Genomic DNA, 22562 nt, shown 5'->3' with positions numbered 1-22562 from the left:
ATAATTGATAAAAATTGGAGGAGGGGATATTAAGGAGACTTAATGAATACATACTGTGTGGTATCCTTAGTTGAATCCCAGGATAGAAAATGTCTATAATAGACATATAATGACAGTGAAACATAAAACCTTGTTGTTTTAAGTCTTAGTGGTTTTCGACTGTGGTTACTCAGCAAAAATTAGCCTTACTTGCCAGTTGTAGTGGGGAAGAGAGCAATCATTCATTAAGTGGTATAAGAGTAAACAGCCATCCTTTTCACAAAACTAATGGGTCATTTGGGAAAAAAATATTATTGAATTCTTTGCTCAGTGCTCATATAAAAATAAATGATAGATCAAAGATTAAATCACTTTTTTAAAAAAGAAAAGAAGATGCTACTGGTTTTAGAATCAAATATATGGAGATTTTATATATATCTTAAATAGAAACTAAAGAAAAATATGATGAACTCAGATGCATAAAATGTTAAATATACTTTTTGCCAGAAAGTCCATGGACAACAATAGTGTTATTACTACTATTACTGCTGCTACCCCTACTACTACTATTACTACCAAAGCACTGCAAATACAGGAAAAAACAGGAAATAAAGGCAAAGAACCCTTTTACATAAACAGGAATAACCCATGAAAGAAACAAATTCAGCAAAGACAATTGAAAACCTTTGCTAAAAAAGGAAAAAGAAGGATAAATTTGTGAAACATCATTTAGTTTCAATCTTCATTTTTAAATACACAAATTAAAAATTAAAATAAGGCATTATTACCCCCTAATTCTACTTCATGTCTATTCCATAGGAAAACACTTCTTGTAGTTTTTTGATAAATCAAATATTTAGGGAATAATAACGCCAGTGTTATACAGACTTTTAAGTATAGTAGGAAAAGTGGAAGACACTAATTCCATTTGGTGAACACTGATTCCAAAACAGGACAAGCACAGTATGAAAATGGAAATTTAACACCCAACCTCACCTAAGAATTTAGCTGCCAAAAATAATTATATTCATAACTTTTACCCAAATTTATTTATTTGATAGAGATCACAAGTAGGCAGAGAGTCAAGCAGAGAGAGAGGGAGAAGCAGACTCCCCGCCGAACAGAGAACCCAACGTGGGGCTCAATCCCAGGGCCCTGGGACCATGACCTGAGCCCAAGGCAGAGGCTTTAAGCCACTGAGCCACCCAGGAGCCCCAGCAGTACTTGAAAATAATTTCACATTATGACAAGTTAGAATTATCCCAGGAATATAATATATAAAGATGGCTTAAAATAAATAAATCGATTTAACTCAATTACTTGTTATTAATATAAAAGATAAAAATATATGATTATAAATAGGAAAATACCTGTTAACATTTAACTCCCATTATCATAACCAAACATTTAGATCAAGCTAATGAAAAAGGTTTCATTGACTTAACATATGATATAAAAAAGTTACATATCACTTTTAATGATTAAAAAGTTGGAATTATTTCCTTTAAGGTAGAAAAATATAAGAATCCCTTTCATAGCCATTTTGTTCCAGATTTTGTAGGATGTCCCAGTCCATGCAAAAGAGAGAGAGAGAAAGAGAAACCATAGATTGAAAAGAGAAAAAAAAAAATTATAATGGGTAAGAAGAAACAAAGCAATATTAACAATACAAAGATTTAGTGGGTGAGAAAACAAGTTCTGTCTATCTCTCAGTTCTCCTTTCAGATACAACTACATGTCCCCTCTTTCCCAACAAGAACAATCAATGGTACATTTATAATTTAATAATAACCAAATAAGAGAATAAAAATAAATTATTTAAGAAAAATGTAAAGACACACAAGATCTTTCTATATTTGTATTGAAAGCCTTAAAGGAAGACAAAAATAAATATTTTTCTTAGGTAAGGAAATATGTTGTTTCTATTCAGAGAAATTGAGATATTCAATGTAGTTTTAGTGAAAATAATATATTTTCACAAAGGTTTTGACAAGGTTATCTCAAAATTTGTATGACAAAATAAAAAAGAGAGAGAAAGCAGCTAAAGAAATTGCAAAAAGAAGAAAACATAAATACATAAAAACATAAAAACATAAATATCCATTAAAGTACACAACTATATGAGTTGAACAAGACTGAGTAATGAGGAAAAGAATACAAAGAAAGCTCAGGATATTTAACAACTTGATAACATGAATTACTGGAGAAGCGTAGATGTTTTAAAATAAGCAATGTTGAGGAAATTGACTCTCCATGTGGAAAAAGAATAATATCTGATTATCTTGCACAATACACAGCATAAATTTAAGGTGTACTAATTACATAGATGTAGAAAGTAAAACTAGAAATGTGTTAGAAGAAAATACAGAGTAATATCTTTATAAGGTGGTTTCAGGGAAGAAAAATTTAGGATACAGAAATGCAAAAATAATGTGTGATAAATTTAAATTAAAAATAATATAAACTTGCCATTAGGTGCTTAAAATATATATCTGCAGTTTTATATCCAGAATATATGAAGAGCATCCTGATTGTGAGGCTGCTGTGTAACACTATACAAATAATAAAATTTATATATGTGCCAAGATTGAGTATATGGTAAAATCCAAAGAGGTGATTGATTTAGTTAATGGTATTACAGCAGGGTTAACAATGATTTGGCCATTGTATGTGGTTATGTAAGATGCTGTCACTGGGGGTCCGAGTAAAGGTATTAGGGAACTCTCTGTACCCCTTTTGTAACCTAATATTAATGTAAAATTACTTTAAAGGGCAAAGTTAAAGAAGAATGGTGTAGGTTTTTTTTTTTTTTTTATTGCAAAGATCACTCTGTGCTAACTGTACTGAGAAATGTCATTTATCTTTGACATTCCTCAGAGAATAAATATGACGGCCACATTGTTAGGGGTTCTAACTACATGCCAGACTGCCACAAGATGACAAGGGAACCATCACATTTCTCAGCACATTATCTTTTTGTCAATAGTACACAATGTTATTATTCATGCCTCCAGCAAAAAAATTATAAAATAAGCACAGAATTGAAACTCTATTATCTTCTTCTTCATTCATTTCCCTCCCACATTGTATTTATTTAAACAAACTGGCCTAAAAACAGTCTGTGGAGGTGTCCCCACTGCTACTCTCTCTGTAGCTTCTCATCGACCCCTTCACTGAATACATTTAACAGTTTTTCTTTTTTTTTTTAATTCTTCTGTCTGCCTTCAATTTCTTTTCCTTCTAAACCAGCTTGTTGGCTGCTCCAACTTTTCCTCCCCCCTCCCTCCCTCTCTCCCTTCCTTCCTTCCTTCCCTTTTTCCTTCAGTCCTTCCTTCCTTCTCCCCTGCCTCTGTCCCTCCCATCTTTCTTTCTTCCCTCCTATATATTAAAAACACACTATAAATATGTGTATATTATATATGTAAACATTATAGTTACAGACACCATATACATAGTATACATATGTATAGTACATATTCATATATACATATATGTTACATACTTGTGCACATAGGCTTTTTCCCAATGTTCCCTCCTTGTTCAAAAATATAGAAGAATTCTTTACTACCAGGGACTGTAGATTGGTTGCAAAGTCTGGCTTTCAAGATCCTACAAAGCAGAAAAACTCAGCTGCTCAAGTTCACTCTTCATTTCTCTGAACTAACTGTTCCTTCATGTACCTTGCTTCTTCCGCCCCTTTGCCATTGCTCTCACACCTCCTCGAAACACTGCTGAACCTCCTTACTCTTTTGTGCCAATCAAACCTGATTTATCCTTTCAAGTCCCTCTTGAGGCCCCACTGGTATCCTAAGATTTTCCTTCATATCCGAATCTGTAAGAACTCCCCTTTCTCTTATGTTTTGCTGCACTTGTAATATGCACTGTAAAACACAGTATTTCATGTATTTCTCTATTATTTATTACTGTAGTCCTTGTGCTCTCTCCTTACAAAGATGGTAAGGTCTTGGTGACAAGGAATAGGTTTATGCTTCTTTAAAGGTTTCATTGTACCTGACACAATAGCACTTAATATATGTATTTTTTTTTTTTTTACTTTCAAATTGTACATCAGTTCTCCATTGAAATAGAGACCTCTATCATTGCTGAGGTCCTCTTAGGTTCCTGAGTTATGAAAATACCAGTTTCTATCCAATTAACATTTCCCCAAACACTTGAAAAATAGCAGACGCAAGAAGCTTATATTTTAGCACAGGTTTCTAGTCACTGACAGGACAATAAACCATACTGACCTCCCACTAAGATATGATACTTTAGAAATCTCCTAGGCAAATAAGTACCCAATTCCAAGAGTAAATATCTCTAGTACAAACAACTCAAGATTCTATTGATTTAAATCTGAGTTTACGTAACCACTGGAGGGTGGCCTGTGGGGGTGAACAAGACCCGCCTGAATTAAGCTAATCCATCAATAACACTGACTAAAGCTCTTAATCAAGTTCTACAGAAGCAGGAAAGAAGTTTCAGATTTTAGGCAAAGGTGTCTTCATATTTTATTTGAAATTATTTTGTTTCACTTTTCCCAGAGAGAACATAATTCTTAAGCATGTATCTTCATGCTGTACATGATTTAAAAAAAAAAAAAAAGAAAGAAAAAGAGTCAAATAGGGCTTTCAAGATTTGCAGGTTGCTAAGATTTATCATTTAGAATTTGACGTTCAAGTGCTCCCAAATCCAGTGTCAGACCCTTGAAATTGTCCTAGGTGGAATTAGCCACATTCCACACAGTTTTCCTTTTATGCTCTACAGCCCACTGAGTTCACTCTGCAATTAATGGAGATTTGGAACTTGCATCTATTCTGTGGTTGTTGAAGCTAATCTAGACATGAGTTCCAGAGAGTCTTGGGTCATCACTGTGTTTCCCAGATATTGGATTTTTGATTACCAGATGTTTCAGGAGAATTAAGGGATTCTTTGCTTTGAATTTATTTCAAATTCAGTAAGTGAATTTAATTTAATAATAAAATTATCAAACCTAAACGTGAAGCTTGACTTATTTTTATTCCCAGGAAAATCTAATACTTTCATCACCATTTATTATTTAGCAGAATTACCAGTTTCTCTGGTGAAGTCTTTCTAGAAAGAGCCTTGGGGGATAGAAGAATAGATAAACACAAAGACGAAAAAAAAAATATGCATCAAATAACCAAGGTAAAAAGTTTCAGGGCAACATTAGTTAAGACATTATTTGTTTTTGGTTTTGGTTTTCCTTATGTAGATGGCAGCTGTTCTTTCAAAACAATTTTTCCTCAGTAGTACAAACATCAGGGTTCATTATTACTTGCACACAAGGGCACAAATCAGATGAAGCAGTGAGTATTGGATCTAAGGCTTTGGACCAGTTAGAATACAACGGGACCATTTGTTTTCCATCCCCCAGTCTGATGCAAGTTGTAAAGAAATGAGAACATTTAGAAACATGACTTCTGTGGATGATCTTTTCCTTCACCACAGCTCTAGCATAGAAAGACAAAAATAATGTTAAGGAAGTAGAAAAATGCTATAACTCAAAGAGGTTTAGGTGGTAATATTTCTATTCAAGTTACCTGATTTTTCTATTGTTCCTCTGACCCACCCCAGTGCACTAACCAATCCTTCTGTGAAGGATTTCCCAGTCTAGTGGAGAACACTTGACTTGCACTCAGACAGTGGTCCTCTGTACTCTTTGGCACGTAGTCATCTATTATCAGTTACCTCTGCATAAGTTGCTTTATCGTGAATTTCACTTCCATTATCTGGAATGAGATAATAATATCACCTTGACCCATGTCAAATGTATTTTGAAGTCATTGTACCCAGTTGTTATAGTTAACATGTAATCAATCAAAATAATATGTCTGAACTTCTCTCTCACAGTTTAACTTCTGTGAGGGCAAATATCATAACTTACACTTAGAAGAAAATCTATAGTAACTAGCCTAGCACAAAGCTTGAGACATAGTGATCATTTAATATAGTTCAAATCCATTTGGCCAATTATAAATACTGAACAATTCAACAGATACTGAACTATTAATAAAATAGATAATGTATGTGAAAATGATTTTTGCACAGCAAGAGTAGATTATCTCCCTTGACATCTTTCATTAGGTCTTAGCTAAATATCAGGTGTTTATTGTAACATTCAAGTCAATATATTTGATGGAGTGAAATGATTTTATTTTAAGAACATGAAGATTTATCATAATATAAATCGTAATCATGTCAACAAATGTAGAAAGGAAACTGATGCTTAATCTAATTATGTAGCATTTAAAGATATTTTGGAGATATTACAGTTTTGGATCTGACTGACACAGAATTTTCAGATGGCATTTGCTCAATTAATGTCTGTTGAGTAAATAAATGAATTAAGATATTAAAGAATATCCCAGCTAAGGGGCAGCTGGGTGGCTCAGTCAAGGCTCTGACTTCAGATCGGGTCATGATTCTAGGGTCCTGGGTTCGAGCCTCGCATCAGGCTCTCTGCTCAGCAGGGAGCCTGCTTCTCCCCCTCTCTCTGCCTGCCTCTCTGCCTACTTGTGATCTCTGTCAAATAAATAAATAAAATCTTTTAAAAACTAAATAAAAATGAATAAAGATAATAAGATAATAAGGTAAATAAATAAATAAAGATAAATAAATAAATAAATAAAGCTTAATCCATCTAGAAATGTCCATTATTGATTCATGATCTCTTCTTTACCTCAATGACAGAAAAAGGAGTCCGTTTTTTCTTTTGTTTTTGTTTGTTGTTCTTTTTGTTTTTCTTTTAAATTGCTCTTATTTTGATACATAATTCAATGTTTTCCTTCTTTATTTGTTTTCTGAGCCAGGAGTTTCTTTTTGCAATTCTTTTACTTCTTGTTATCCTGGATTTGAGTAGGGTAAGCTCCCACCTATATCCCAATTTATAAATCTAACTATGTTTCTATATGTTTAAAGGTGATGCCAGACTTACTCCCTACTGTCAAACTCAATTTCTTTCATATCTTGAACTTAGGGTCATGAACTCATCCCCACTCCCCAGACTAATAATCTCCTACCCATTTTCTGAATACCCTGAGGATTCTATTCACTGTTTAGCATTCCCCCACTTCACTTAGTCTTAATTAAGCACATCTTAGAATTTATGAGACACTGAACAATACAGATTCCCAATAGCCTCTTAGGAACTCAAATGCATTTTGATAATTATAATTAACATAAAATACATGAATGCAAATTATGTTAATTTTGCAGTTTGCTTATAAAAATCAGAACCTTACAAAAGTCCAGTCTGAGGGAGTCTTCATAACAAGAGCTCTCTCCATTATGCAGAGAGGGAGGACTTTAGACAAGGGGGTTTCTTATTGTTCCCTGTCATTGTACTCCCCCTGACTCTATTCTCCTAGACATCTTCATCATAAACCCTTCAATTATCCTAAATTGTCTTTGAATGCTTCAGATACCCAGGGCATGAAATGTTCCATTTCTTTCCAACACAGTCACCATTATCTCTTTCTTCATCCTTGCCTGCTTCCAGCTTATCCATTTTTTTTTAAGATTTTATTCATTTATTTGACAGAGAGAGATCGCAAGTAGATGGAGAGGCAGGCAGAGAGAGAGAGAAGAGAGAGAGAGAGAGAGGCGGGGAGCCGAGCAGAGAGCCCGATGCGGGACTTGATCCCAGGACCCTGAGATCATGACCTGAGCTGAAGGCAGTGGCTCAACCCACTGAGCTACCCAGGCGCCCCCCAGCTTATCCATTTTTAATTTTTTTTTTTTCTATTTGCTTGTTCTTACAGGGGACAAGAACAATTCCTTTAGTCGAAATATGTGGCACAAAACTTGGTTAATCATCTTTATAGTTTTAGGTCTAAAGAATATTCTATAGTTATAATGAAATATGCTATCTATGGAATATGTCCACTGAATTATCAAATGCATTTCAAAGCTACTTACAGAATGTCCTCCTATGACAATAAATAGACACTTTCAGGTATGGGCCCGTGTCAAAGATGATTTTTCAATGGCCAAGATTTCTACAAGATTTTTCCTGTTAACCTAAACCTGTGAAATTGTTACAATTTAACTATTTTATTATCTATTATGATAATTTAACAACAATGCTTATTAGTTTGGATTAGTTGAAGAGAAACATAAGGTAGTCTATGGAATTTCTCATTTTATCCACAGATGCAAGATCAGTTTAGTACAAGATATAATTTCTTTCTTTCCACTCAGGACTGTGGACAGTTAGACATATACTAGTCAAACTTAAATAGCTGATAACCAAAAATAAAAATAAAAAGCTTAGAAGACTGAAATTCTTCTGTACTTTTTTGTCTCTGAGGTTTCCGTGGAAACGACCCATCTTCCTCCTGTAACTGAAATGTAGATGATTGGAAGCACACAGACAACTGAATTTAGAATAAAAAAGACTTAGCTGAATGGTTATGGCTTCACCATAGCTGGTATTGGGATTCTGCCCTGTATCTCAGTCCACCTCGAAGTTCACTGGCAAAAATCTAAGGGTCTTATTAGTGTTATCTTTTTTTAACTACCTGTACCTTTTCATCTCTCTGCATGGACATGTTTTCTAGTATCTTCAAAGCTTGCTAAAAATCATAGGAGAGGCAGCCCTATAGAGGCTGGCATTTAATGTTCCTAGGTTCAGTACTGATCTAGTGAGGATAGGAACGGTGTTAAGGTCAACATGTCAGCTGCCCTGTCCCTGTTCCTCAATGGGACAATGCTGAGATACATGCTGCCTAGAATCTCCAGTGAGCCTGAGCCCACAGCAATAGATCACACACTAATGAAAACGTTAAAGGGATATTTTGTCTTTGCTATTACATGCTCCCCACACTTGTACTTTCTGAAATGATTCCTACATACTCAAACCCTTATTTTAGCGTACATTTTAGAAGAATATCGAATTCGGGCATTCTCCTTGAATACAAGATTTTTACCCATTTTAATCTTCAGTTTGTACACTTAAAATATTTATTTAGTAGTATACTAAGTAGAATAAGACCTCTTCCTCTATAGTCCCAAGGTAGGGAAAAATGGTGGTGACAAACAACTAAATACACATTTTTAAAAAATGAATTTAACACCTGTGAGTACATTTGTATTTCTATGACTTAATACCCACCAATAACCACCACCACTACCACTCCCCCACTCCATGACCAGCCTATACACTCTTACCAGAGTCCATAGGAGAGGTAACTCAGCAAAGGAAGAAATAAAAATTTAATACCAAAACACAATGTTTTATATCTTAAATACATACAATTTTATTTAAAACGCAAATGTGACTCTTTAAGAAAATTGCTTGCTGAGATGGTGTTGACTACAAAGAATGGGAGGCTAATAGTTCGTTCATCCACTGAATGTCTTCTTAAAGAGTAGACTTACTCTTGTTTCCCTGTGCTTATCCTTCCAGGGTTTCTTTTCCTTTAGTACCTGAGGGTCTTGGTCATGTCACTTCAAAGAATGATGGAGTAGACCAGAAGAGTAGTGGTCAGCAAAGCACAGTTAATTGAGTGATAGTACAAAGCTCCCAAAGAGGGAGGGGATGGAAAAGAGTTGCCACCAGAGTTTCTAAGGTTAGGGGTTTTTATGAGTTCTTTTGTGGAACTGTCTTAAGTAATCAAGGTGTGCTGAGTCATACCAATTAGGGTTTTGATCATGTGTCTGTCTACCTACTTGGTTAATGTCTATGTGGTGATAGTCTTTTTTGACTGCCTCCAGAGGCTTAGGTCTTAACTGCTCCTTGCCCATGATGGTGATAAAAGCTTTGTGATTGTTTTATTGTATAACATTTAGGACTACAAAACAGAATGCTAGTGCGGTTCTGTCTAACCTGTAAAGCGGATGTTAGTGCGTTCTTATCCTCAGTATCCTGACTCCGTATTTTCTTACTGGCGACCCTGGCCCTGACTAACTGTCCAATTCACTCCTAACAGTCCCAAGCAGGGTAAAAGAGAATACACAGAGATGGCAAGGAGTGACAGGAGAATGTCACCCGAGAAACCTGCAGACTCATCAGATGAATTCTCTGATGTGTGAACTTCTCCTGTGTGTGAAGTTTCCAATGAACACTGCAGTGTAACTGTGTTTGAGCCACTCTGCAGGCACAACAATCAAGTATTCACCTTCCAGTTAGCTGAAGAAGAAAAAAAAAATGAGAAATAGTGAAGGCTCAGTTAAAAAGTTAAGAAATTATGACATTTAGTTGAGAATGAGATTTTTATATATCTGTTGAGGAAGAAAAATCTGGACAGGCAGACAATTCTCAGGAATAGTTGAGAACTAAAACATGATCTATACCTCTACTCATGCACACCCCCCAGAGATAAGAACTCATGAGAAAGTGGGAGAAAAAATAAACAAGAAGTTTCCTGGAGGAAACATGCCAGTAAACTTTGGAAAAGATATCTAGGCTCAGTAATGATGGGACAAATAAAAATTAAGTCAATATTTTATTGCTATTTTACACCTATTAAATGGGCTGAAATTAAAAAAAAAATGATACTGGTTTTTATTTTTGTTGTTGTTGTTGTTGTTGTTATTATTTTGTTTTTTTTCCTGTGGTATGTGGAGAAGAACCCGGTCATATGCTTCTTTCTCTGGGTTCATAGTTTGTAGATCTGTGTGTTCATTTGCAATTATAACTTAAAACCATGTAAAGATGTTTATTTTTAAAGATCTTTCTTCTGGGCATTTTATTAAGGTCTTTAATAAAATTTGTACATAGTTTAAAAAGCCAATTCATATTAAACATTTTATAACAACACAGTGGAACCCATCTGTGTCTTCTTCATTGCCTACTTGCATTCCTTGGAGGCATCAACTTTTATCTTTGTTAATGTTTCTTCTGTTATTTAACTCTGAAATGCTAATTTGAGTTTTTCTCTCTTCCAGTATCTCTATCTCTTCATTATGTATTTATTTACTTTTTAAATTTTTTAAAAAGATTTTATTTATGTACTTGAGAGAGAGAGGAAAGTGACAGAGAGCTTAAGAGGGAAGAAGGTCAGAGGGAGAAGCAGACTCCCCATGGGGCTGGAAGCCCAATATGGGACTTGATCCCAGGATACTGGAATCATGACCTGAGCTGAAGGCAGTTGCTTAACCAACTTCATTATGTATTTATATCACAAAGATTTATTCGATCAGTAATCCCTATCTACAACCTAATAGTGTATAAGTATTTCTTTCCAGGAACTTATTAGTATCCCAAATAGACTAACAAATCCATCATAAATCTATTAGTATTCTTATCCAAAAGTTCAAAATATTTAGTTATCTACTGTTTTTTTTTTTTCCTTTTCTATAGATCATAGTCCTGATGCTCTTCCTTTCCTGATTTGATTTGCGATTTGCATTGAAATACTCCAGGCCTATATAGTATCTTCATGTTACTAATATTTTTATATGGTATCCTGGTTGTTTCCCCCTTTTCCTGAATCCCTTATTTACTTCTTTCATTCATAATGGCCAGGTTTGAGAAGTAAATATTTTAAGCCTTTGTATGTCTCAAGCAGATTTTGTATTTTTTGTTTTTAAACTTCACATTTGTTAATAGTTTAAGCAATTCAGAATTCTAAAATAAAAATAATTTTTCCTTAAAATTTTGAAGGTGTATTCCACTATCTTTTTGGTTTTAGAGTTGCCTTTGACAAATCTGCTATTCTGATTCCAACAGTCCCAACACTTTTCTAAGTGTCATGTTTGCTGCTTCTTTTTGTTTTTTTCTTTCTTTTCTTTTTTTCTCTCCAAGTATTTAGTATTCTAACATTATATGTATACATTGCTGCAAAAGGCAATCATCCTGTGAATTGTGACTTATACTAAGAGATACATATTTGGTCTTTATCTCCATTTCTGGCCCAGAGCTCCTAAAATCCTTGGAATTTCCTAAGTGATGATTTTAGTAAAGAGTTCTTTAGTTATGTTAAGGAAGTGTCTTTTGGAATGCCCCTAGATCACCTAAGGATGGAGTGTTGGTTGCCAGAGAAGCCAACCACATGATCAAAGAGTAGAAACTTTTAGTCTCAGAACCTGACCTCCAGGGAAGGGAAAGAGACAGGAGGTTGATTCTGTTCTGTTGCCAATGATTTAATCAAACATGCCTATGTAATAAAGCCTCCATAAATCTCCAAAAATACTGGTTTTAGAGAACTTCTGGGTTGGTGAAACACACAGAGATTTGTGAAGAATGGCATTTAGTGTCCACATGGAAGCCTCTGGTCCTTCCCCTCTACCTTGCCCTACACATTTCTTTCATTTGTTCCTGAATTATAGCCTGTTATGATAAACTGGTGATTTAGTAAGTAAAATATTTTTCTGAGTTCTGTGAGATGCTCTAGAAAATTGATCAAACCTGAGGAGGAGGTTGAAGTAATCTCTAACTTACAGCCAGTTGGTCAGAAGCACAAGTAATGATCTAGACCCATGACTAGTGTCTGAAGTTGATTGGGGGTGGTCTTCTAGAGCCTTCATCCTATGGAGTCTGATGCTATCATAGATAGCATCAAAACTGAGTTGAATTCTTAGAAACCCTGTAGTGTCTAACCCTGCTAGAATTGTTTAGTATTATATGGGAAGTCCCTCCCCCAACCCACAACACACATTGGAATTGACACAGGAACCTGAAACACCTCCCCAAAATTCAGTGCTTTAAACAAAATTTATTGGTATCCTTCATGGTTCTGTGGGTTGACTAAACTTGTCTGGGTCCCTCATGAGGTTGCAGTAAGATGGTGGTTGGAGATTAGGTCACTTCATCCTTTGATTGCATAGTGTATTCAAGATAGCTCATTTGCATGGGTTGCATGGGATGCTGAATATTAGTTGCACAATCAGTTGGGACTGTCCATTAGAGTGCCTACATATAGCCTTTGAAAGTGCTATGAACCTTTCATTACACGGAAATTGATTTCAGAAGATCCTAGACAAAAACTAGACAGTTTCTTGTGACCTAGCCTTGCAAGTCCCTTAACACCATTTTTGGCACATTCTATTTATTACAGGACCAGCTTTGATTGAAGGGTAAGATATCCACTCCTAGTGTGAGTACTGGTAGGCAGGTTCATTGGAGAACTGTATTTGGACACAAAATACCACATCTGATTTTCTGAGATTAGCCAATGACTTTCATTGCTGAGTGTTTGCATATGTGTTTCATTCATTGCATGGGACACTATGATGACTCTTATAACCTAGAAACCCACGCCTTTAGTCTCAGGAAAGAAATGTTGATGTATTATATTTTGATATTTCTTTCATTTCACTTTCCTTATTACCTTAAACAAAACTTCATATTAGTTAGATACATTGACTGCTATTTTTTCTCTACTCATTTTCCTCCCACCCTTTTGTTTTTCCCTCTACCCACCTAGAGATTTCCTAAATTATCCTCTAAAACTTCTGTGGGATTTTAATTTATTTTTACTACACAAGAACATTAACATCTTATTTCTTTTTCTGTGATCCATTTACATAATTTTCTCTAATTTTTAAAAATGGGTACAATATATTTGTTAGTCTCCAAAAATATTACTAGTAATTGCATTGGATGTCCACGTATTTTCTTCCATATACTGTTTCTTCCAAATTCCCTTTCTGTGTTAGTTTTCTTTTATAATGAAGAATCTGTTCAAATGTTGTGATACTTAATGTTCATAATTTAGAATAAGGTAGTATAAATGGGTTGGAAACTCAGCAGGCATAGGCAAAGTGGACAACTTGTGGAATGCTAGGCAATGAATCATATTTTTCAGAGAGCCACATGAAATGACAATACCTATAAATGACTTTTTTTTCCTCTTTCTTTTTTCGATTCTCAAATAAATAAGTGGCAATCTGGTTGTAAGATGGGGTAAGACCTGTTAGTTCCACCTTTTTTTTTTTAATTTTTAATTTTTTTTAAAAGATTTTGTTTACTTATTGGAAAGAGAGTAAGATAGCACAAGAGGGGGAGCAGCAGAGGGAGAGGGAGAAGAAGACTCTCCATGGAGCAGGGTGCCTCACACGGGACTTGATCCCAGGACCCTGGGATCATGACCTGAGCTGAAGGTAGACACTTAACTGACTGAGCCACCCAGGGACCCCTGGTTCCACTTTTAGTTTGGTGATTTTTTTCTAAATCCAACATTTTCACCTTTACCCTTTAGGTTTCCTTCAGCTGTGCCAGGACCCTGAGCACTAAAGTATTGTCAGTCTGTAGCTGTAACTGTCAATTTGTCCATCCATCTGTGAATAGAAAGAAGTTTATGATTCCTCATACCAAATCATTAATGATTGTTCCCCTTAGCAACGAATAAGAGATTTTCATTTTCATCGTTTATACTTGAAGTTTCTCGCAATGTTACTTCATTTTTTAAATATTTAGCGGCAATCCTATCTATACTAACAGTAGAGACAATTTAGAAATAGAAAAACAACTTGGTTCTCTGGGAAGTAGAGAGAGAAGCCTCTGGGATTGAATTTTTATCTATACTGCACACCTGTCATTTGCTCACCTGCATAGTTAGTGCCTTAGAATTCCTTGAGCTGTTGTTAATGGCTGACTGCATATAACCTTGCAGTTGGCTTATTTCAGAGAGAGTTAATAGACAGAGCTGTATTTTCATAGGCCTAGAAGTAAGAGAATATATTGGACCTTAAACATTTTGGATAAAGAAAAAAAAAAAGTGTCCATTGATGAATAGAGAAAGTCTCCTCTTTGAGGCAAGAAATGTCTTATTTTTTCTCAATAAGACAGACAATATAAATGAGTTGCTTCCCATTGTTGAGGTTCCAGACACCACTGGTGAAAGCTTCCCTAAAAAGAAGAGCACAAGGAAATGGTGTTTTAAATTTTGACCTATATTCTCAAATTCCATGAAAGACATAAGGGTTCAGCAAAGTAATCCTGAGGGGGAAAGAAGAGAAATTTTCTTGTTTTTAAACTCAGTCATTACAAATTTTGATGAGTGATGAGATAAAAACTAAAACAAAGGACAAGCACCATGTGTGTGTGGTCAGAGGGGCATATTCTGAAGAATGACCTTATCCAAAATATTAAATTATCTGTTCTTAATAACATGTTTAAAGAGACACTCTGTGAGTTTTCTTCCTTTGAAATAGAAGGTAACAAGAAAATAAATATAAGAAATATCCATTAAAATACCCCCTAATAAAAATTCTAATTTAGCATTAAACAAGACTAAATTATTAGAAAAAATACGTTTTTGAAGAGTTATATGAACCCAGTGAGAGAAATAATTTTTGAAATTCTTTCAATCATAGAGATAGTCATGAATTATTAAGTGTTATATATTCTAAAAATTTATCTTTAGTTTGGTAATTTAAGAATAACTTCCCATAACACAGTATTCCATATGACATTTTAATTTCCAGGCCAACAAATAGAAAGTTACTTACACATAATACAGCTTTAAAATTGTCTTACATCAATATGCTTTCATATTCTGGGAAAGCATATGTCCATTTATGTTGTGTATACAGTTGACTCTTTGCACAGTCAAAAGTTCATGTGTAACTTTTAACTGCCCCCTCCAAACTTAATTAGCCTATTGTCAACCAAAAGCCCTCCCTATAACATAAATGGTCAATTAACCCACATTTGTTATGTTATATATATTATCTATTATATTCTTATAATAAAGTGTTAAAAATAAAACCACAGGCTCAAAATGGCAGCACTTAGACCAAGCCCCCAAACTAGGGCTTAATCCTTAATCTAATTGCAACTTCAACCCCAAAATGTAGTCTTAAGAGATCAGGAATTCTCTGATCAGTTCCAGTGAGTCTGTCACATGATATGTCTCTATTCCTCAAGGGAAGTGACCTTGCCTGGACCAATCTCTTTTTTTTGGGGGGGGGGTGGATAATAACTTCTCCGACCCCCCTCTTTCCTATAAAATCCTCTTCGGAGCTTCCGTCTGCTTGCTAGGTGGTATGCTGCCAGATTCTTGAATCACTTAAGAAAGCCAATTAGGTCTTCAAATTTACTGTGTTGAATTTTGCTTTTTAACAAAAATAAGCTAGAGAGAAGAAAACAAATTAAAGATTTTTATTTATTTATTTGACAGAGAGAGAGAGCAAAAAAGGGAGCACTCTCTCTATGGATACTCTCTCTATGGATACTCCCTTATGAAGCAAACTAAAGATTTACTTCATTATTTATAATAGATGTACTATGACCAATTTTACAAATGAACTAGAAAAATAAAAGCATACATCCATGCTTTTTGGGGGGTGATTTCCATTGTAACAAACTTCATATTGTATATCTTTGTGTACATGTGTGATATTTCTGTAGACTAGATCTGTAAAAAGGTAATGGCTGGAACGAAGAATAGACAAGTTTTAAATTGTGATAATATCCACTAAATTGTCTTGCACAGACTTTACAACAGTTACAAGCTTAACAAAACTCACAGGAGTGCCATATTGCGGCTTATACCATTACCAAGTATAGATTTATTTACCTTTATTTTTTCTGCTGTTGAAATTGTTTGAACTTTCATTTCTCTCATTATTAGTGACAAAGATGTTTTGATATGCTTAGTCACATTTATATTCCTTCTTCTGATTTGGTTGTTCATGCCCAATGCCAATCTACTTTTTGAGATTTATATTTTCTTACTGTCTTTATCACGTTTCTTGTTTTGTCTTTTGCATTCATTTTATGATTCTTAGTAGATTATTCCATCTTCTTTCTTCCTTTGTCATTCTTCTGTTCAATTGGGATTTTGAGAATTTTATGTTACCCATGTATTATCTACATAAGGCCAGCCTTGTAATTTTAAGAAACACATTTCCCAAACTGTCATAAATAAGTCACCTTATGTGGCTACACCACTTAATTTTTTTGTCTTTGTCCCACTATATCATCTTTCAACTCCAGTTAAATTACCTGACATTTTTTCAGATTGTTTTTGGTATTTTTACCTAACATTGATTTTCTTTTATGCTTTTACTGAACTACTATTATATATTTTATGTGCATTATGAATAATAATTAGAATGAAATATTGTTTCTCTAATTCTTTCATTTATGGTTTATATTTATAGATATTCTTGAATTAAGTTTTTGATTTATTGAAACATCTTAAGATTTCTTATATTAGTGTGAGGTGTACATGAATTACTTTTAAAGTCTCTATGTGGTTTTTGATGTTCTCATTTAATTCTTACAGCAAGAATTAAATGAGAACATCAGAAACCACATAAAGACTTTAAAAGTAAGAATTAATAACATATTAATGTGTTAATAACATATTAAGTATAATAATATCATATTATAGTTGGATCTACGTCTAGATTCAGGGTCTTCTACCTTCAACATTTCTTCATCAATTTCTGGAAATTTTACTTGCACTCTGTAAAAGAAGAAGTGAACCAGACCAATTAAATAGGCAAGGAAGATTCTATTTAATACTACTGCAAAGGGGAGAGAGAACTCAATCTTATAGAAACAAAAGGTTGAAGATTCTATTTAATACTACTACAAAGGGAAGAGAGAACTCAGTCCTGTAGAAACAAAAGGTTGAAGAATTTTTGAGTGTTGGGTGAGCTAGCAAAAAAGTACTGGAAGACATGAGGGGGATCTCCTGTAGAGACTGGAAGGTAGAGGCCATATCTTTCCTGATGATTACACTTTAAAGGGATGGTACCCAAGTCCTTGGGAAGATATTTGTAGGTAGTAGATGATTCACATCTTAAAAGAGCAGAAGAAAGGATTTACAATTGCATGTTTTCTAAAGTAAATGCCCTAAGAAAAGGGCAGGAAGAAACCTGTCTAAGCTGAAGTGCATAGGGAAGCTGTTTTAGTTCCCTTAAATTGCATCAATGTTGTTGTTTTCTCTAAACATTAGGATATTCTCTGTATTCTTAGAAATTATAAATTTCATCCAGATATGTGAAGTTAAGAACCATTTAATGTTACCGTCTTTTATTATATTAGGTATTATTCTATTTAATAAAACAGTCCCCTATTTTGTTGCTGTTATTGTTATTATTCCTACAGTTCATCTTTGAAATCCTCTCATGCTCTTTTAGAAACAGGTCAGAGATCTCCTAAGTTTAGTTTTTGTTTTTTTTTTTTGTTTTTTTTTTTTTAAATATAATGCTCCTGTCTCTGACATCCTGAACTAGGTCCTCTGACATTCACTTAACTGTCACTCCTGATAAGTGAGCTGATTTTCAGCCATTTCAATTGAGTTATTTAAACCATTTTATTGGCTTTTCAAAACAGAATTCATTTTTTAACATAATTTTAGATAGACACAAAAAATTGTCAAGAGTGTTCAGAGAATTTCCAAATACTTGGAACCCTGTTTTCATTATTATTAACATCTTACATTAATATGATACATTTTTTACAATGAACCAACCAATACTGAAGTCCCTATCTTACTCAGGTTTCCTTGTTTTCATTCAGTATCCTTTTTCTGTTCTTGGACCATAGTGAGAATACCATACTGCATTAGATATTCCTTATGATCCTCATGACAGGAAATTTATTTTACTTCTCTTGTTTCTGATTTTTTTTTTTAATTTTGAGGAGTACTAGTCAGATATTTTGTAGGATGTCTTCTATTGGAATTGGAAAGATGTGTTTCTCATACCAATGAGGTGGTATGGGGTCCTGAGTTATTGAAAGGAAGACCAGAGTTACAGTGTGCCCTCTTGATCACATCTTATCAAGAGTACATACTATCAACATGATTTATTACTGCTTATATTGACATTGGTCATCTGGATGAGGCAGTATTTGCCAACTTTCTCCACTGGATAGTTAGTATTTTCCCTCCTTCTCAAGCTATATAGAAGGAAGTCATTATGTACAACCAACACTTAAAGAGTAGGGAGTTACTTTTACAACTTAATGTATTAATCAATTTGGACTCTGAAAGTAAAAAAATTGGCTCTAAAGTACAAGGCATAGTGTGGATCTCAGCAACTTTAAAATAAATTTCTCCAACTATGGCCTCATCTATTTCTGATGATGACTTTATTTCTATTCTGCTAGGAAAATGAACTCTCTTTTCAGTGATCCTATATGTCATCAGTAATTTTTTGGTGGGTTCTCCGTCCTTTCAAAATGCCAGAAGACTGCTCTTTTCGTCTTAATTCTGGATAAAAATCAAGAACAACCAGCCCTTTTTCACTGACATTTTCAAATAAAGCTGATATCTAAAAATATTTTAATCTAAGTTTCCTAGACTAGATTTGTCATCTTTTAGCATGAGTTATGGTCCCTGGTTTTAATGGAGATACGTTACTGACCAACAAGAATACTTCTGGTATCCAAGAATCCCTTTGGCCTAAGATCAGTGCAAAAAATAGGGACTGATATATTGGCATCTTAAAACTTTGAAAAGTTTGAGCAAGCTTTTAAGTTAAAGCTGCCTCAAAAGGCAACACTGATTTAGACAATTAGAAGAATCTCTTGAGACTAGTATCTATTTCTCTGACTCTGAATACTTCTCCCCATCTCAACCTTCCCCACTGCATGCACACACTCTCTCTCTCTCTCTCTCTCACACACACACACACACACACACACACACACATTTGCACACAAGTTATCATCTTACTGCTTCCTTTAAAGAGTTTCTTACTAAACAACTCTTTCAACCTGCCACAAACTACACTATATTCCTTTACCTTGTAGGTACAAATAACCTTCATGCATACTTATTATCCCACTCCCTATTAGGGTAAATGGGGACCCCTCCCCCAAGCACAGGATAAATCAGTGGCTCTGATCTCAGTTTTTCTCTCATCGCCCACAAACTGGTATTCATAAATAGGTAATTATATCTTGCACTCATAAGAAAAATGCTTGGTCTAGTAATTTATTTTTTGTCTGGGTTTTGCCATTTTTTCAAATTGTATGTTTCAGACATGGGTGTGAAAAAGTTTACTGGGTCTATTATACATTATCTCCATGTGTTTTCTTTATCTCTATATCTCAATACTAATGCCTTGGCTCACATATCATACCAAGGACAGCTCTTTTTGGTTCATGACTTGTTACTATACTTAATGTGAAAGATAATCTTGATAATTTTCTGTTTTATATGAATAAAGAAACTACTCAAAACAAAGAAGAAAATTCAAATATGACACTTTATTATTTAAATGTTACACCTCATTCATAATAGAATGGCTATAAATATAATACTATTCTGGACTATGCTATTCTTAGATTGAAAATAATTACACATGTAAAAACATGTTATATAAATGAAAGTCATGATTATTTGCATGGAATTTACACATAATTTCATTCTAGATTTTTCATAATCCTCAGTGAGATGGGGCTTGTGGGTGGCTCTGTCGGTTAAGTGTCCAACTCTTCATTTTGGCTCAGGTCATAATCTTATGGGTAGTGAAACTGAGCCCTGCTTTGGGCTCCGTGTTCAGCAGGGAGTCAGTCTGCTTAAAGATTGTCTCCCTTCACCTCTGCCTCTGCTCCTCCCTTAATGCACACGCACACTCTCTCTCTCTTTCTCTAAAATAAATAAATAAATCTTTATATAAATAATCCTAGATGATGAGAATATAAAAGGAAGAAATTGTAAATGGAGGCTTTTAGAACATAGTAATACTTAAAAGATTTTTCTAGACATCCATGATAAAAGAATTATTAGATATTACTTCAACATTAATTTTGATTCCATTCATTTTATGATTCTATTAAATAAATGCACTTATTTGTATCAGAGAAGTAGTTCATGCTTCTTATAAATTGCTGTAAAGAACCTACGGAGAAGAGGGAAATAAACACTTTGAATTCTTTAACGAAGTTTGTGAATAAAGACTACTGGAATTACAAGAAGAATGAATGAAGTAAGTTATGTTCAAAGATTATTTTACCAATTCATTTGACATATAATCAAACATGGGGGGGGGGACATCTAAGTTTACAATGACCATCATTAATGTTACTTCTTTTTTTTTTTCTCTTTACCTGACACATGAAGAAAAATCCAGAAGTTGAAAACCAGTAAACACATGAAAGTCAACCCCTTCATTCACTGAATGATGAGTCAGAGTCAATGTGACTCTTTCATGTCAACCTCTGAACTCCTGGACAGAATGAACCTGACAGCTGATATCATTTGTTGGCCATACTGTGGTGAAAATATTATATATAAACTTCTACCATTGAGGAACTGGATAGGAACAGTTATATTCCTTTCCAGTTATATTATCCAATATGCATAGAATGATAATTGTTTATAATTCCCATTAAGTCTGAGAAGAACTTGACCAGACCATCCCTGCAAATCAATCTTGATTGAACTAAAAAAGAAATCTCAAATACAAGAATATTATTCTTAAATAAATATTTCCAAGCCAAGAAGATTTACTTGATGCAATTAGAATAAAACTTCAGATAAGAGGTTGGAAACACAGATGCCTTAGTATCATCAGTTTTGATTTTAAAATGTGGCCTACAAAAGGTAACAGGGCAAATAAATTACACATTACCTCTACTGGAAATAGTTTATAATATTTAATTTCTTATTAACTTATATTCTTATTAATTTGATGATATTGTTAGATGGATAATTCAAAATAAAACATTTCTCAAGAACTCTTTCTCCCTGTTTACAGAAGCAACCAAAATGTTAAGTTATCTGTATGTCATTATTGATTCTTACACATTTAATCCAAGACTTGGTTTTATAGTAATGTTATGGAAGCCATTAGCTTGATCTTTCCTTTGGCTAATTGATTTTTTTTCTATTTCTAAATATATATAAACTAGATATTTAGAACTATACAGAAACTATGTATCTCTGTTACTAAATATATAGAAACTCTATTTATATATTTAAACCATCCTTGAAACTTTCTAACAACATAGAAAAAATATTACTTTTGTACAAAATTAATAGAAGTAAGGTTCTAGAAAAATTACCTACTCTTTTTTGAACCTCCTTTGTATAGAAAACAATATTCCTCATGACATTTTCCCCTTTCAATATTTCAAGTTTCATATCTATCATACCTTTAGAAGAAGGAGGTGAAGGAAAATTCAAGATGAAAGAGAGAAGAGAGGAGTACTAATATTTATTGATCGTCTAGCATGCAAACACTATGTCAAGTGTATAAATTAAATCATCTCATAATGAAAAAGTGGCCATGATCATCATCAATTGTAAAATGAGTCAAATGTAAATTAGAGATATTAACATTTTTTTAGTCATTCAACTCTTAAGGAAATCTTAATAGTGTCTAATTCAGAAGAGTGTACTCACAAACTTCTTCCTCTGCATACATCAATTTATTTGGAATTCTTGTAACTCACCATCTTCTTTCACTCACCCTTGTCCTCAGCTCTTCCTCCTGTGACCTCCCCCTTGTCGAAGTCTAATTCAGTTTACCAGGCTCGGGTCTCATCCAATTTTGTCTCTAATAACTAACTGATATTCCTCTCCTGATGCACCCCATTTAATGTAAATAAATGCTGAATACCACAGCTATTCTCTTGCCAGCCATCTTTAAAAACCAAAAAGCAGTACAATATGGTATTCATCTTGGTTTCCAGAGAACCTGAAATGTGT

This window comes from Lontra canadensis, unplaced genomic scaffold (genome assembly GCF_010015895.1).
Source record: "Lontra canadensis isolate GAN:19392208 unplaced genomic scaffold, GSC_riverotter_1.0 scaffold64, whole genome shotgun sequence".
In the NCBI taxonomy this organism is placed as follows: domain Eukaryota; kingdom Metazoa; phylum Chordata; class Mammalia; order Carnivora; family Mustelidae; genus Lontra; species Lontra canadensis.
The sequence above is the reverse complement of the archived record's forward strand: the minus strand, read 5'-3'. Positions refer to the sequence as shown.